This window comes from Falco peregrinus, chromosome 3 (assembly GCF_023634155.1).
Source record: "Falco peregrinus isolate bFalPer1 chromosome 3, bFalPer1.pri, whole genome shotgun sequence".
Taxonomy (NCBI): domain Eukaryota; kingdom Metazoa; phylum Chordata; class Aves; order Falconiformes; family Falconidae; genus Falco; species Falco peregrinus.
In genome coordinates, this window is record NC_073723.1 from 111,877,066 (window position 1) to 111,890,333 (window position 13,268).

General features: G+C 53.7%; 1 protein-coding gene across 2 annotated transcripts in view; it reads right to left on the reverse strand.

The window, feature by feature from the left end:
- The window catches only part of KAZN (kazrin, periplakin interacting protein), a 226,534-nt gene that overhangs the window by 19,875 nt on the left and 193,391 nt on the right, over window positions 1-13,268 (reverse strand). The gene's annotated exons all lie outside the window — the stretch shown is intronic.

A 13,268-nucleotide genomic window follows, 5' to 3' on the forward strand; every position in this document is an offset into this window, starting at 1 on the left:
CTGGACCCCCACGGCGAGGAAGGGCAGAGGTGTGGGAGCTGGTGGGGTGGGGCGAGCAGGGACACCCACAAAAACCCAGTGAGAAAATAGGGGCCATTTATTTTTCTATAATAAAAAACTGCATAAAGACACACCGCAATCCCAAACCCTCCAAAAACCCACCAGACTCACGTCGCTTTTTGGCTCCCCTATGGCACACACCGCCCCCATTACCTGCCTTCACCCAGCTGCCTGGGCTGCCTCTTTCCAAGCCCTCCGCAGCAGACCCACTTTTTAAATTTATTTAACCCCACCAAGGAGATGAGGAACCGCACAGAAGCACTTCGGGTTTATGCATTTGTGCCCGTCTCTCCACTGCTACCCTCATCAGATGAACACTGCCCAGCTGCCGGCCCAGGGATGCTTTGCGGGCAGCTCCCAGCACGCTGCCTGCACGCACCTCTCGCTCTGCCCAGGAGGGCAAGAGCTGCCCAAAACTCAGAGAACACAGTCCTGAGACAGAAAATCACCGTGCTCCACTCTCCAACATCGCCTGGCACGCGAAGCCTCGGCCAGCCACTGCAAACCCAGCGCCCCCCACCCCTACAGCAGCGGCATCTTCGGCATGGGGAAACTGAGGCACGCCTGGTGCGCATGGGCTCTTACACTCTTGGGAAGCTGGTGGCAACGTAACCGCAGAAGTGAGCCATCCCTGGCTGGGAAGAGGCACAGCCGTGGCCATCTCGTACACCCAAGCGAGCCTGGGTCAATAAACCAGGCCCCTGCCCACCTTGCCACCCACCCCCGCCCCACTGCCGGGCATTGCCCCACTCCTGCCCTGCTGCTTCCTCCCCAGCAGCTTAGGAAGGGAGTCAGGTTTGTTTTGCAACAAGCTTTGCTTTTCATTGCAATAAACTCCAGTGCATGCAACAGGCTGGCACTGGCAGGTGCTCGCGTTTGCCGGCAGCCTGGTGCATGCCATGGCACCGCCCGCAGCGTCGCTGCCAGGGCGTGTGATGCCCCCTGATCACCCCAACCCCCTACCATCACCAACCTCCTCCATGCCCACGGAAGCTCAGCTCTTAGCTGCTGCGTCACCTCCCATCGCTCCCTGTTTGCACAACTCCCCTCCCCGGGGATCAAGTCGGAGCGCGCACCGCCTGTGCCGACTCAGCTCCCGGTGCAGCAGGGACGCTGCGCTGGCTGGAGCAACCCCAGGCAAGCGAGGCAATGCCACCGGGTTGGGGGAGCACCGGCTGGTTTACCTCTGCTTTGCAAACAAGCATGGCACAAAGGTGAGCGTGCGCCTCTCGGTGCGATGTGCCGCGGCACGGGAAGGGGGCAGAGCAGCCGTGGCCCCACCACACCAAACCTAGGGAGGAGGCTCCCTGCGTCACGGGCATTGCACAAGCCCTGAGCTCCCCAAAAGCAGCTCCTTGGAGCCTCCTCCGACCCGCTGAAGCGAGCGGGAAGACTGGGCTGGGCTCGCATCCTTGCTCCTGCTGACTAATGGCGCGCCAAGCAGCGCTACGCACGCCCACAGCACCAGCAGTGCCCATCCTCATCCCCAGCACACGCATGCAGTGAGATGTGCTGAGATGGGGCAGCACCGCTGCTCTTCAGCCCAGCAGGGATGCTCCTACCCCCTTCCTATTGGATTTAAAAACCCCTTTGGAAGGCGCATGGGAAAAGGGTGCTGCTGGTTAATTAGAAGGCAGTGCACACCTTGCCCAGGTTTGCATGGTGCAGCCGGGGCTGGGCAGCGCTTCCATTGGGGTTGGGCTCTGGGGTCCTGCCCTTGCTTTGGAGCAGCCCGTTACTGCGTGGCCAGGGCCGGGCGATGGTGGGAGCGCGGCGGGGAGGGGACGCCAGCCCCATGCCGGGAAGAAGCTGAGGCCGGGGGTATTTTTGTCCATTGAGTCACTTCCTTCCCGCGGCTCCCAGCTGCTGCCTGTGCCGGCAAGGGGGACAGGCGCTGGATGTTGGTGTGAACGGGTCTGTCCCTTCATCGCAAAGCCTGGCAGGGAGCTACCTGCCTCCTTCAACCCCCCCCAGCCAAGCCCCTCCTGAGGGGCAGGGGGGCCATTCCCCACCCAAGCCTGGCTCAGAAGGTCCCTGCAGATGTGGCATGTGGGGGCTGATCCAAACCAGGCAGCTCCACCAGAGGACAAACCTGCATCAGGCACCATCTCCAGCTTCCCGGTCCCACCAGGGTTATGGCTCTGGAGTAAGCCGGCTATGGGTGGTCACCACCAAACCCACCCACCTCCTTCAAGGTGAGGCTGAGGATCCCAACTATCCCCTGCAAGGGCAGGGACCACTACAGACTGGCAACAGGGAGTCACAGCGGACTCCAAAAGCACTTCAGCTTCAGCATCGCCACTCAAAAAGGTACCGTTCTCACCAGAACACTTAATGGCAATTGGTGGTGCATTAAATGCAGCTTGACCATATAGATGTGGATGTATGTACTACCCTGAAGGCACAGGCACCTGCGGTGACTGCTGACTAATGCAAGCGCGGTGAGAAGTACCTCTGCAGAAAGCCAGCAATGTGTTTCCATACCTTTGGACAGGAGCTGGTCCTTGCAGAGCTCCATCTGACCCGAAGAACAGTGCTGTCCACAAAAACCACCCACCCACCGACTGGAACAGAGGAACAGACCCTCTACAAATCCTCCTGCAGCAAAATGCCGCCTGCTTCCAGGAAAACTTGCCAAAACATTTCCACTGCACCGTGGAAACCCCCTTCTCCATCCTCACATCTCGCAAAAAGAAAGAAAAAAAACCCCCAAAAACCAAATAAAGGAGACATTTCGAAACAGAGCTGATTTCTTTTTTCCCCCCGGTTTTCCTTTCAAGGAAAAACTTTTCTCAGAAATGACACGTTTTTGTCAAACACTTCACTTGTGACAAATTGGCACTGTCACCGAGAAGCGCGCGCGGCTGGGAGCTTCGCGGCGCTTTGGGAAGCCTCTGTCTGCTTTTAGCGAGTTCAAAACCCGACAGAGGCGAGGCTGCAAAACGTAACGTGTGAGGCAGAGGATTAATTAACGTAGATCTGGCTCCAAAACCAGAGGAGGTAAGAGTAATTTTCATTCAGGAACTTGGCATCTCCTCCTCCTCCAGCGCTGCCGGAGTACTTTAAGCTCCTGAAAATCGCACATGCATTGCCCAGAGTTTTTGCCATGATTAATTAAAGCCTCAACGGAGAGAAAAATCCACAGGGATTTAACAAATTTTTTTATGTCCCTACCCAGTGACGTACACAGTGACTTTCTCCTTCTTTCGAATAGCACTGCAAAAGCTGTTTGCAACGTAGAGAGGCAAAAAAAGCAACGAGTAGAGGGGCAAAACACCATCATTGCCTGGTTCCTGTGCTCCCAGCTGCAAGCTCGTTTGGTACAGTTGCCCCGAGTTATTTCTACTGTGTTTGTTATTTTATCAGGAGAATTATGGTTATCACCACAGACATTGTATGCCTAACAACTTCTGGGCTCCTTACAATATTTTTATTCAAATGCTAAAAAGGCTGTAATGAGACTAAGATAATGGCCTGCAAAAAGAATAAGATATGGATCAGAATTGGGGGAATTTGGTTTAAAAAAAAACCAAAACAAAACAAAAAAGAGGAGGAAAACAAACAAAAATTACCCATCCCAATTAACATTCAAAGACAGTAAAGGGGGGGGGGGGGGGGGGGTGGGGGCGGGAAATAGGTATACTGGGGAGGGTTGTTTCAGCTGGTACCTAAACCCCAGCGCAACCTGCCCTGCTGCTTCTCGGGTGATGAGCAGCTCTGCCTTGAAGAGCGGCTGGCAGGGGAGGGAAGCCCCCCAGCCCCTGAGCCCCCCACTGCCGAGCGCCTCGCCAGCTGGGACCCACACCCCCTGGGGGGCCAGGCGCCCACCAGTGCCGTGCCCTTGGCAGGCAGGCCTGCTGCTCGCTGCCTGCATCCAGCAGCGAAGCCGCCGCCTTCCCACCCTCCCCGGCTTCATCAGCGCTAACGAGCGTGCGGGGAGGCGAGGGACACCCCGCAGCCGTGGAGGGGGACAGGGCATGGGTGGCTACCCGGCGTGGGGCATCGACCAGCGAAATGTGGGCTCCCACGACAGCGCTGAAACCCCACCAGAATCAATATTGTCCTTTTTTAAAACAACGCTGGGGGGAAACGCCGATCTGATATAGATTCAGTGTTGAGTTTTACATTATTCATTGAACCTCGTTCTATGTCATGCTGCAGCGAATATATTACCATATATGATGACAAAGAAATTACAAAACTCCTGCAAATACATGATAAAGCAGCAGCCTGGGCTGCTATGGCAGCCCGCTCGATCGCCCCATCTCTCATTAGCAACATGTAATTAAGTCGCTATACATAGGGGTTGTGCCTGTGCCGCCAGCCACTTTATGGTGAAAGAGGAGAATAATGAATCAAAACAGTAATAAACCAAACAGCAACAAAACCCAGCGCTGCGTGGCAGGTCTCAGACTTCGGGAAATGTTCCCCTTGTCGAGGTTTGCGATGCCACGTCCCCACCCGCTGCACAGCCAGCCACGTCACTGCAGGGCCACCGTGGGGCCACCACGTCCCCAGAGCCACCCAGCTCAGCCCAGCTGTGCAGGGACCGCGGGGGGCACTGCCAGGGAATGGGCTGCATGCAGAGAAATAACAGGGAAAAAAAAGAAGCCTACCAGGAAAAGTTAATAATTTATCTGTACATAAAAATGCGCCCCCATTTCTAAAGCTCACTTTGCATCCTCAACGACATGCACGAGTTCGCTGGGGCTGGAGGGAGCAGCTCAGTGCCAAATCCGGACACTATCTGTGCTAACCAGATGTTAGTGCCTTTATTTTTTTATTATTTTTTATTTTTTGAAGCTGCCCTTTAGCTTCCAGAGTTTCAAATAAGCAATTCCAGTGATCCCTCTTCATTAACACTCCAGCAAGATATAAATGTGTATTAGGGAATTCAGTGCAGAAAACATCTTTTCATGACACCTGCTGCCCCACACACAACCTGCTGCATTTATCAAAACGAACAGAGCTTACCCAGACTCTGTTTCTTTATGGCCCAAACCTGCTGCTCACCGGGCACGAGGCTGGGTTTGCACAGAGGGGGGATGGGCTGGGGACCCCCCCCCCCCCCCCCCGGCTCACGTCCCCTCCAGCAGCCCCACATGGTAAGAACATGGCACCCACCGACAGTCCCGGGGCCAGGCACGGTGTCATGACACAGGCTTGGGACTGAACCGTGAAAGGGTTTGGGTGGGAAGGGGACCGCACAGAGCAACCCAGCTGCAGCCCCTGCCGTGGGCAGGGACCCCTCCCCCCAGCCCCCGGCTGCTCCCAGCCCCCGTCCAGCCTGGCCTTGGGCACTGCCAGGGCTGGGGCACCCACAGCTGCTCTGGGCAGCCTGTGCCGGCGCCTCGCCGCCCTCCACCGGGAGCAGTTTCTTCCCAAGATCCAACCTCAGTCTCCCCTCTTTCAGCTTAAAGCCGTTCCGGCCTTGCCCTGTCACCACGTGCCCTCGTGGTCCCCAGTATGAGAAGGACACGGAGCTGCTGGAGCGGGGCCAGGGGCGGCCACACAGTGACCGGGGGCTGGAGCCCCCCTGCTGCGGAGCCAGGCTGAGGGGGCTGGGGCTGCTCAGCCTGGGGGAGAGACGGCGCCGGGGGGGGCCTTGGGGCACCTCCCGGTACCTCCTTATGCTGGGGACCCCCAAGCTGGAGGCGGCGCTGCAGGGGGGTCTCAGCAGAGCGGGGCAGAGCCCCCTCCCTTGCTGGCTGGCGGTGCAGCCCCCGGTAGGGCTGGCTTGCGATGCAACCGACAGAGCTGGCAACGTGCTGCACGTTGGCACCTTCCTTCCAACTCGCAAAGCGGGCACAGCGCACAGCCCACCGAGCCGTGCCCAGCCTCCCGACCGCTGTTCAACCAGGGCCACGAAAAGCAACAGGGCTTGCTCGTCTGCATAGGCTCCAAACGATGCTCCAAGCACGATTTTTGGTTGCTTGCAGGAATTGCAAGGGGGGAAAAAAAAAAAAAAGTGAATAAAGCCTGGCTGAAAATCGCTCAGCTTTGCAAGGCAGGTTAGGAAAGCCGGGGAGAGCTGCACGGATCAATGACCCCATGCGCCCGGACGCATCCCGCTCCCCTCCCATCCGCTGCATGTATCAACAGAATATTTATAAATCAATTGAAAGCAATTAATCAGCTAGAGGAAGATAAGGGATAATGAAGAAAAGAGATTAGCTGGCGAGGCACAAACAGAGCTCCTCCGGGGAGGAAATGCTGTGGTTGGAAGCCTCCTCTGCAAAGCCTATTAGCTCCACTTAAAAAAGAAATTTAAAAGAGGCAACCTGAATAATTAAAAGGAAGAGTTAATGGTTCATGCTAACAGCTTCTAAAAACCTGCGGCAGCCGTGTTTATTAACAGACATGGCCCACCGACAAAGGGACCTGCAGGAAAGCCACCGCCTCACGCGATGCTTGGCCGGGCAGGGATGCTCGGCTGGGGAGGGACCCCTGGCCGGGCAGGGACCCCCGCAGCCACCCAGCATGCTGGAGCCGCGGCCGGAGCCAGGGAGGCTCACGCGGATGCTGGGAGGTGCATGGAGCCACCCTGTTGGGTTCATTGAAGTGACCCACCCCTTCTAAAAAGTTAAAAATAAGAACGGAGAAACAACTCCAGGACTGGAGGGGAAGCCTCCAGGGACATAAGCCCTAATATTTCCCAGCCGATGCATCCCACAGCAGCATCCCATCGCCAGCCTGCTCCTCGTCAGCACAGCCAGTGCTAAATATACTGTTGTTTTGGTCGCCAACTGAAAAGTTAACCTCGGGTCTGAGCAGCCAACAGTTACATTTTCTCTGCGTTTTCCTACAGATTTTTCCACCCTAATCCATCCACACCAAACCCTGGGGAGGGAAGCCTCAGGACAAGACCAGCAGCAACTGCCTCGGCCGTACTGCTGCCATTAGTTACATATTTCACACCCACAGAAGATGCCAACACCAGAGCTGGGCTTCATCCAGTCTGCAGGACCAGCATCACCATGACAGTGCTACCAAGAACCAGCTGATTTTTTGCCAAAATTACACACCTGTGCTGCTCCAAGGGGGGTTACAAGCTGCTGTTCCGATTTTGAGGAGCATCCAAAAATGCTACATCCACCCGTTGTAACTGGCATCCTACAGGAACAATCCTCAGGGTGCCTACGAGAAGCCTTCCCAAATCCATGACTTAAAAATCCCTGTGCCACTGCCTCGGGGGCTGCAGGATCCCACCTGAGAGCTGAAATCTGGGTGGGCATCTTAAGAAGAAATAGCTCAGGAAGAGCTGCCACCAGTTCAGGGGACCAAACGCAGCATTTCAGTTCAGTATTTGCCTTTTTCAGGTTAACGCTCCACAAAACTGCCAGGTCAGGGCTGGAGCCCACGTGCGTTCTGCGGAGGGGATGGAGAGCACACGTCTCCCTGCCTCACTCGCCAACTTGCAAGGCAGCAATTTAACCTTCAAGGAAGAGCTTAAATTCATTTAGTAACAGCCCTTATCTACAGGCTGGGGGCAGAATAATTCTACCGAGAACAATATATAATAGATAAAAATAACTGCACTGCAGCAAAGGGATGGATAGCACGGTGCAGGGCAGCGCTGAGCGGCTACCTCCCACCAAACCAGCCCAGTTTAATGGCAAGTCACCAGTCCACAGCAGGAAAACTGTCCCCATCCTGATGTGTAAGGGCTAACGAAGAATTAACAGGCTAGCGCAAGCTGAGCTCATGTAAGTGGGATGCTCCCCAGCAGCCCAGCACCATAAGTGACTCAGAGCCGTTTCCAAATACTTTTTTCCCCTCCTTTTTAAAATATTTTAATAAAATATATATATATATAAAATAATTTTTTAAAATTAAAAAAACAACCCCAACCTGAAGGTCTTTCCAACTGCCTAAGCAGTGAAGGACACACATTTTATTTACGCACCACTTAGCAAACTTACAAACTACGTTTATTAAAGCTTCCTTCACAGCAAAGTTTGTCTTTTCCCCGTCAGGAAGCATCAGAGAAAAAACCAAAAAAAGTATCAAACACCTGAAGGTGTTCAACCCTTTTTTCCCCCCAAATTTTACCACCAGCTAAGTATCACAGCACACTTAACTGCAATGAAACAAATATACCCCTGCCCCATAAAAAACCCAAACTGACCCCAAATCAGTACCGGCAGGCTGGAAATGGGGAGGCAAATGCCAACCGCCACCAAAAACCTGCTTTTTTCTGAAATACCTGCAGCACTGTCCGACAGCAGCATTGTGATGGGTGGTGTGACACTACGCATCTATTTTATATGCACAAAGACAGAAAAAGCCACTGAAAGCTTGGAGGCCTGCACTTGGTGCCTGCCCGGAATTAAAGAACGCACAAGGTTGCAAAGTTAATAAAAGCGACAGCCTTTTATTAATCTTAGCTCGCGCTGCAGTGCTCGGAGCTGGCAGGCAGCCGCGCTCACAAAGTTATCAGTGCGTTGCACCAGGCAAACCTAGGGCTAGGAAAAATCAAATCAAAATCTTAAGAAAAAAAAAAATAAAAAAAAAGAAGAAAAACCCAAAAGGGAGCATCAGAAGCCACAGAAGATACATGCCAAAGCCAAAAGGAAAAGCCCAGGCTCCAGCAGCATCAGGCTGAGGACATGGGGGATGGAGTCCAGAGCTGGATCCCCATGGAATGAGCTGTGTCGGTGCCCCTGAGATGGGGGCTGCAGTCCGGAGCTGGATCCCCATGGAATGAGCTGTGTCGGTGCCCCTGAGCACTCTTGCTGGGGTGGAAAACTGCATCCCGGAGAAGGCAGGCGCGCGAGGAAGCACAAGCCAAGCAAGGCCAGCCAAGCAGAGGGGAAAAAACCTCGTAGTTTTTGTTTCCAAACAGATGAAGCAAATTTGGGACACTTTCTGGAGGAAGCCACGCTCTGTGAAGTTTTTCCTGGGACACGCTGAAAGCCCGGGGAGGCTGAGCACTGCAATTCCTCTGGCAGCAAAGCTCCAGGTGAGCACGGAGCAGCCGAGGACATCAAGCTCTGAGCACATACGGCATTTACACCTGCTCCTGGCAGACCCGCTGCACCGTGGTGGGAAAAAGGCTGCTGAAGCATGGCTTTGAGCTTTTAAATTGCATTAAATGCCTTTTTCAAAGCTCCCTGGGAGGCACCCAGTGCTGTGGTAAGGTTACAGGGTGGACGTGCAAAACCCGGGATGCCCCATCTGTTTTAACAGCCCTGCTGCCCTTGCACAGGATGGCGGCCAGGGGATGGTGACACTGCCACGGGGAGGGACCCCGGCACGAGGTGACAGCCTTGGTATTCCCAGCATCAGCACTGGGGCACAGCAAACGCCAGGGAAGAGTGAGGGCCAGCGGGAAAGAGGAGGGGAACAGGACTTTGTGCAGGGAGTAAAAGGAAAAGAGGGCAGAGAGTCTGGAGCAGCAGCAGGAGTGGCCAGTTTTCACTACTTCATCACAAGTCTCACGGTGATTACTGGGCTCAGTTGCTTCTTTGCTTTTTCCACCCCTCCCAAACACCAGGTTTTTAACTCAGACTCATGAAAATCTTGGCTTTCAGCTCATAAATACACGTTCCTGACCCTCCCTGCATTTCCCCCACCGCATACGGCGCAGGTGGCAAAGCCAACAGAAGGAACCCTTCCCCCCCGCACTCCTCATAATCTGGACCACGACTTTCCAACAGCCAGAGGATGAAAACCATAATAAATGACCCTAGGAGACAGGTACCCAAGAAGCAATCATATTAACTCCAAACTAAATGCGATCAAGAATAGTAATTCCGGCATGGCTTTTCAATGCCTTACTTGAGCAGCACAAAAAGGATTTTGTTTCCTGCTATTCATTCGTATAAAGGCTTCGGTGCCGTGCACCTTTCCTACACTGCCCTCACAGGACCTCTCCCGAGCCGTGCCCAGCACTGGGCACTGCCCCAGGAAAAATATTGTTGTACTGAAAATATTGCTGTACCGTACAGGCCAGTAATAACAAAAACACAACCAAAGTGACTTAGGGATTCGGAGAAGGGGGAGGGGGGGGGGGGCGGGGAAAGCCACAAGCAAACGCAATGTATCTAACCTGGCGCAAGCAACAGCGCATGGGAAAAGGATGCTCAGCTCCGGGTGCAGCGGGTACCGGGGGTGGGCACGAAATAAGGGGCACTGCAGGGAGAGCCAGGCTGCGGGCAGCGACAGGTACCAGGGTCCGCAGCGACCTGGCACAACAACAGCACCAGCGAGCCAGGATTCAGCCCGGTCAGACCCATGGGTGAGGTCACTGCGCCCCAGCCCCCCAGCACGGTAAATACGACTTTCTGTGGATGACTCGGAGCCTGAGCAGTCCCCGGGGGTCAGGGGCATGCCTGCCCCTGGGAAAACTGGAAAAATTAAAGAAATAACTGGTCATTCACACCCCGGACATCCCCCACCCCTCACACACAACACGCAGAGCACACCCAGGAGATTTCAAAGACTCAGAATTGTTCAAAAATACTTTTTCCCCTAGCGAGGCAGTGAGGTTTTTAATATTTCAGCTGGTTTGTGCCTTATGTGCACTGGGAGAGGATGCTGGCCAATTCCCCTCTCCCAGGGGCTGTGGGCGAGACCAGAAGGTGGGGGAAAAAAAAATCTTCAAGAATGAGGCTGGGTGAAAGGGTCTCCATCTGACAGCTTAATATTGCTAAATATAAGAGTCTCAGGCAATGCTTCAAATACCCAATTAAGAGGCATTAGAAGAGGTACTGTGGAGCACAGCCCCAGCCTTTGCCAAGTTCAGCTGCGGAAGGAACTGCTCTTTTCACCAATCCCCCCCAGCAACACTGCAGAAATGATTTTTTTTTTTTTTTAAAAAAAAGCCCTTTATTTTTTTTGAGCAAGATTCACCCTCGCACCACAGTCCCCACAGGATTACAAATATTTGATGCAATCTGAAAGAAAACAAAACCGTCCCAAAATGACAACTGAGAGGGAAACAATCTGGGAAGTTTTAACCTTCAAAATCTGTCTCTTAATTCTGGTTGCAGTTTCTGCAGGCGAGGGAGGAGAACAACGCAGCCCAAGTGGTGTCTGTGTTACAAAGGCAACTTCAGATGGGCTTGTAGAAGAACGTGACCGTGCCGTAGTTAATGCTATTAATGTTCAAAGTGCAAAGACAACTGATAATCCCCACCGGTTCCTGGGACAAGGATCAAACTGTGCAACACGCGGCCATGTGGTGCTGTTCTCCATCTCCTTTTATCGGGGATGTGAACGGTCAGCGAGGAAACCTAAACCCCTCCATCACCAGCCTCATCCAGCAGCTCCACAAGCAAAAGGGAAACTGTTGGCAAACTCTGCACTGAGCTTCCAAAGTTAAAAAGCAAACAAAAAAAAGCAGCTTTGGAAACAAAATCATCCCCTAGGCTGCCGGAGCAAAGCACGGAGCAGGCTCGCCCCAGGGGCTGGGGCACAGTGATGCAGATGAAGAGCCCCAGAGAGCATCCGCAGCAGGTCCCACAGCCTAGAAAGGCTCTGGAAACCGCATCCTGCAGCACTGCCCCAGGAGCAAATGCTTCTGGCACCTCGAGTCCCAAAGGCACCCACCGTCCTACACCCCTAAGTCAGCCTGCACATGTGCAGGAGCCGCCGATGGACCATTTAAGAGGAAACAACCCCAAATACAGTCCCTGGCATTTATACACACACAGTATGATTATTATTATTTTTTTTTAAACACGTGAGCCAGAGATTTTACTCTGTTCTTCAGCCACTTGCAAAATCCTCCTGAAAGGCTGCTGGGGGTTACGCAGGGATTATATTGTTTAGTGAGCCCGTTATAATCCCCCTGATAAGAGGGGTGATCTGCACAGAGAGGCATTGGCTCGACGCTATTTGCAAATAAAAATTAAAACCGAGATAGCGGCAGGTTTGCTCAACCTTATCTCCAAAGCGTGGCAGAGATGCTATTTGATCCAGCTCCGGCTGGGGAAGGAAAGCAGGGCTCCAGGGAAGTTCAGCGAGGGCAGCTTTTCCCTGGTGCAGGCAGCCCTAAGCACTGCAGAGAAAAACCAGAGAAAAAAACAGCAACCCAGCAGGATCGGCACACTGGGAGCTCTGGGAACAGACACCTGGAAACTGGGTGTCCTGTGACGGTGGTTTCTTACATGGGGAAAAGCACTGATAAGCCATACCAGCCAACCAGCAAAGTTAAAAAGTCTTAAATCCCCTTCCCCTCTGGAAACCCCCGAGCTGCTGGCCAGAGAGCAGCCCACTGGCACCTCCCTAGCGCAGGGGCTGCGATCCCAGGGAGGGCTGGAAACGCAGGCTGCCCCCCCCCCCGCCGGAGAACCCTTGGAGAGCGGAGTTCAGCTTTACGGCATCACAAGGAGCATCTCCGGAGATAACGAGTCCACAAGCAGCTCTCCTCCGCCTTCCCAGCTATAAATAGGGTAGGGCTGGATGTTATCTGCGATGCTCAGCGCAGTTATTTCAGTTACGTCGCCCCTGGGAATTGCAACCGCGACTGCTCTGCTGCTGCAAAATGATCCGCAAATTGATGAAAGATTTTGAATTTTAATTTTGATACTTCTTTCTTTTTAGATCTAGGCTCCAGCTACCTGGAGCAATTTGTTTCCTTAAGCCTGGCTGCGAAAGGGCCAGCACCACACAAAGCGCTCCAGCTCTGAAAGGGACGAAGCCAGGCTGCAGGAGCGCGGGGTTTGTCCCAAAGCCAGCTTTTCCCTGGAAATTGCATCTCTTTGGGAGTGGGCTCCTTTCCGCTCTCCTTAGGGGCTGGTGTTATTTGAGGTCAACTGACACCCCCAGCTCCCAGCTATAGCTTCAAGGGCATCTGTAAGCCTTCAATACCCCGTAAGAGTAGCACAGGTGGATTTACATGCAGGAGTCTCTCCCCAAACTGTGTTTCGGGGAGGAAAAGGGGAGCCCTTGGGGGGGATTATCCATATTTTAAGGGCTGCCATGACCCGAGAACCAGACAACCAGCATCTACTCCAGCCACTTCTCATGGTCTCTGCTATCACAGCAGAGGAAGAGAGGAAAAACAGATCAAAAGAGCCATGTGGGGAAAATAATGAGTTTTGATTGTGCCGGCGGCACCAGGTACGAACACAGAGGGAAGGAGGGCCAGAGAAATCCATAGGCAATACGGCGGGATATAACACACTCTGTACAACCATTAAATGCACGGTCAGCAGCAACCAGCCCTGATTCAGCCCCAGCCCTGCAAAACCATGAAACCA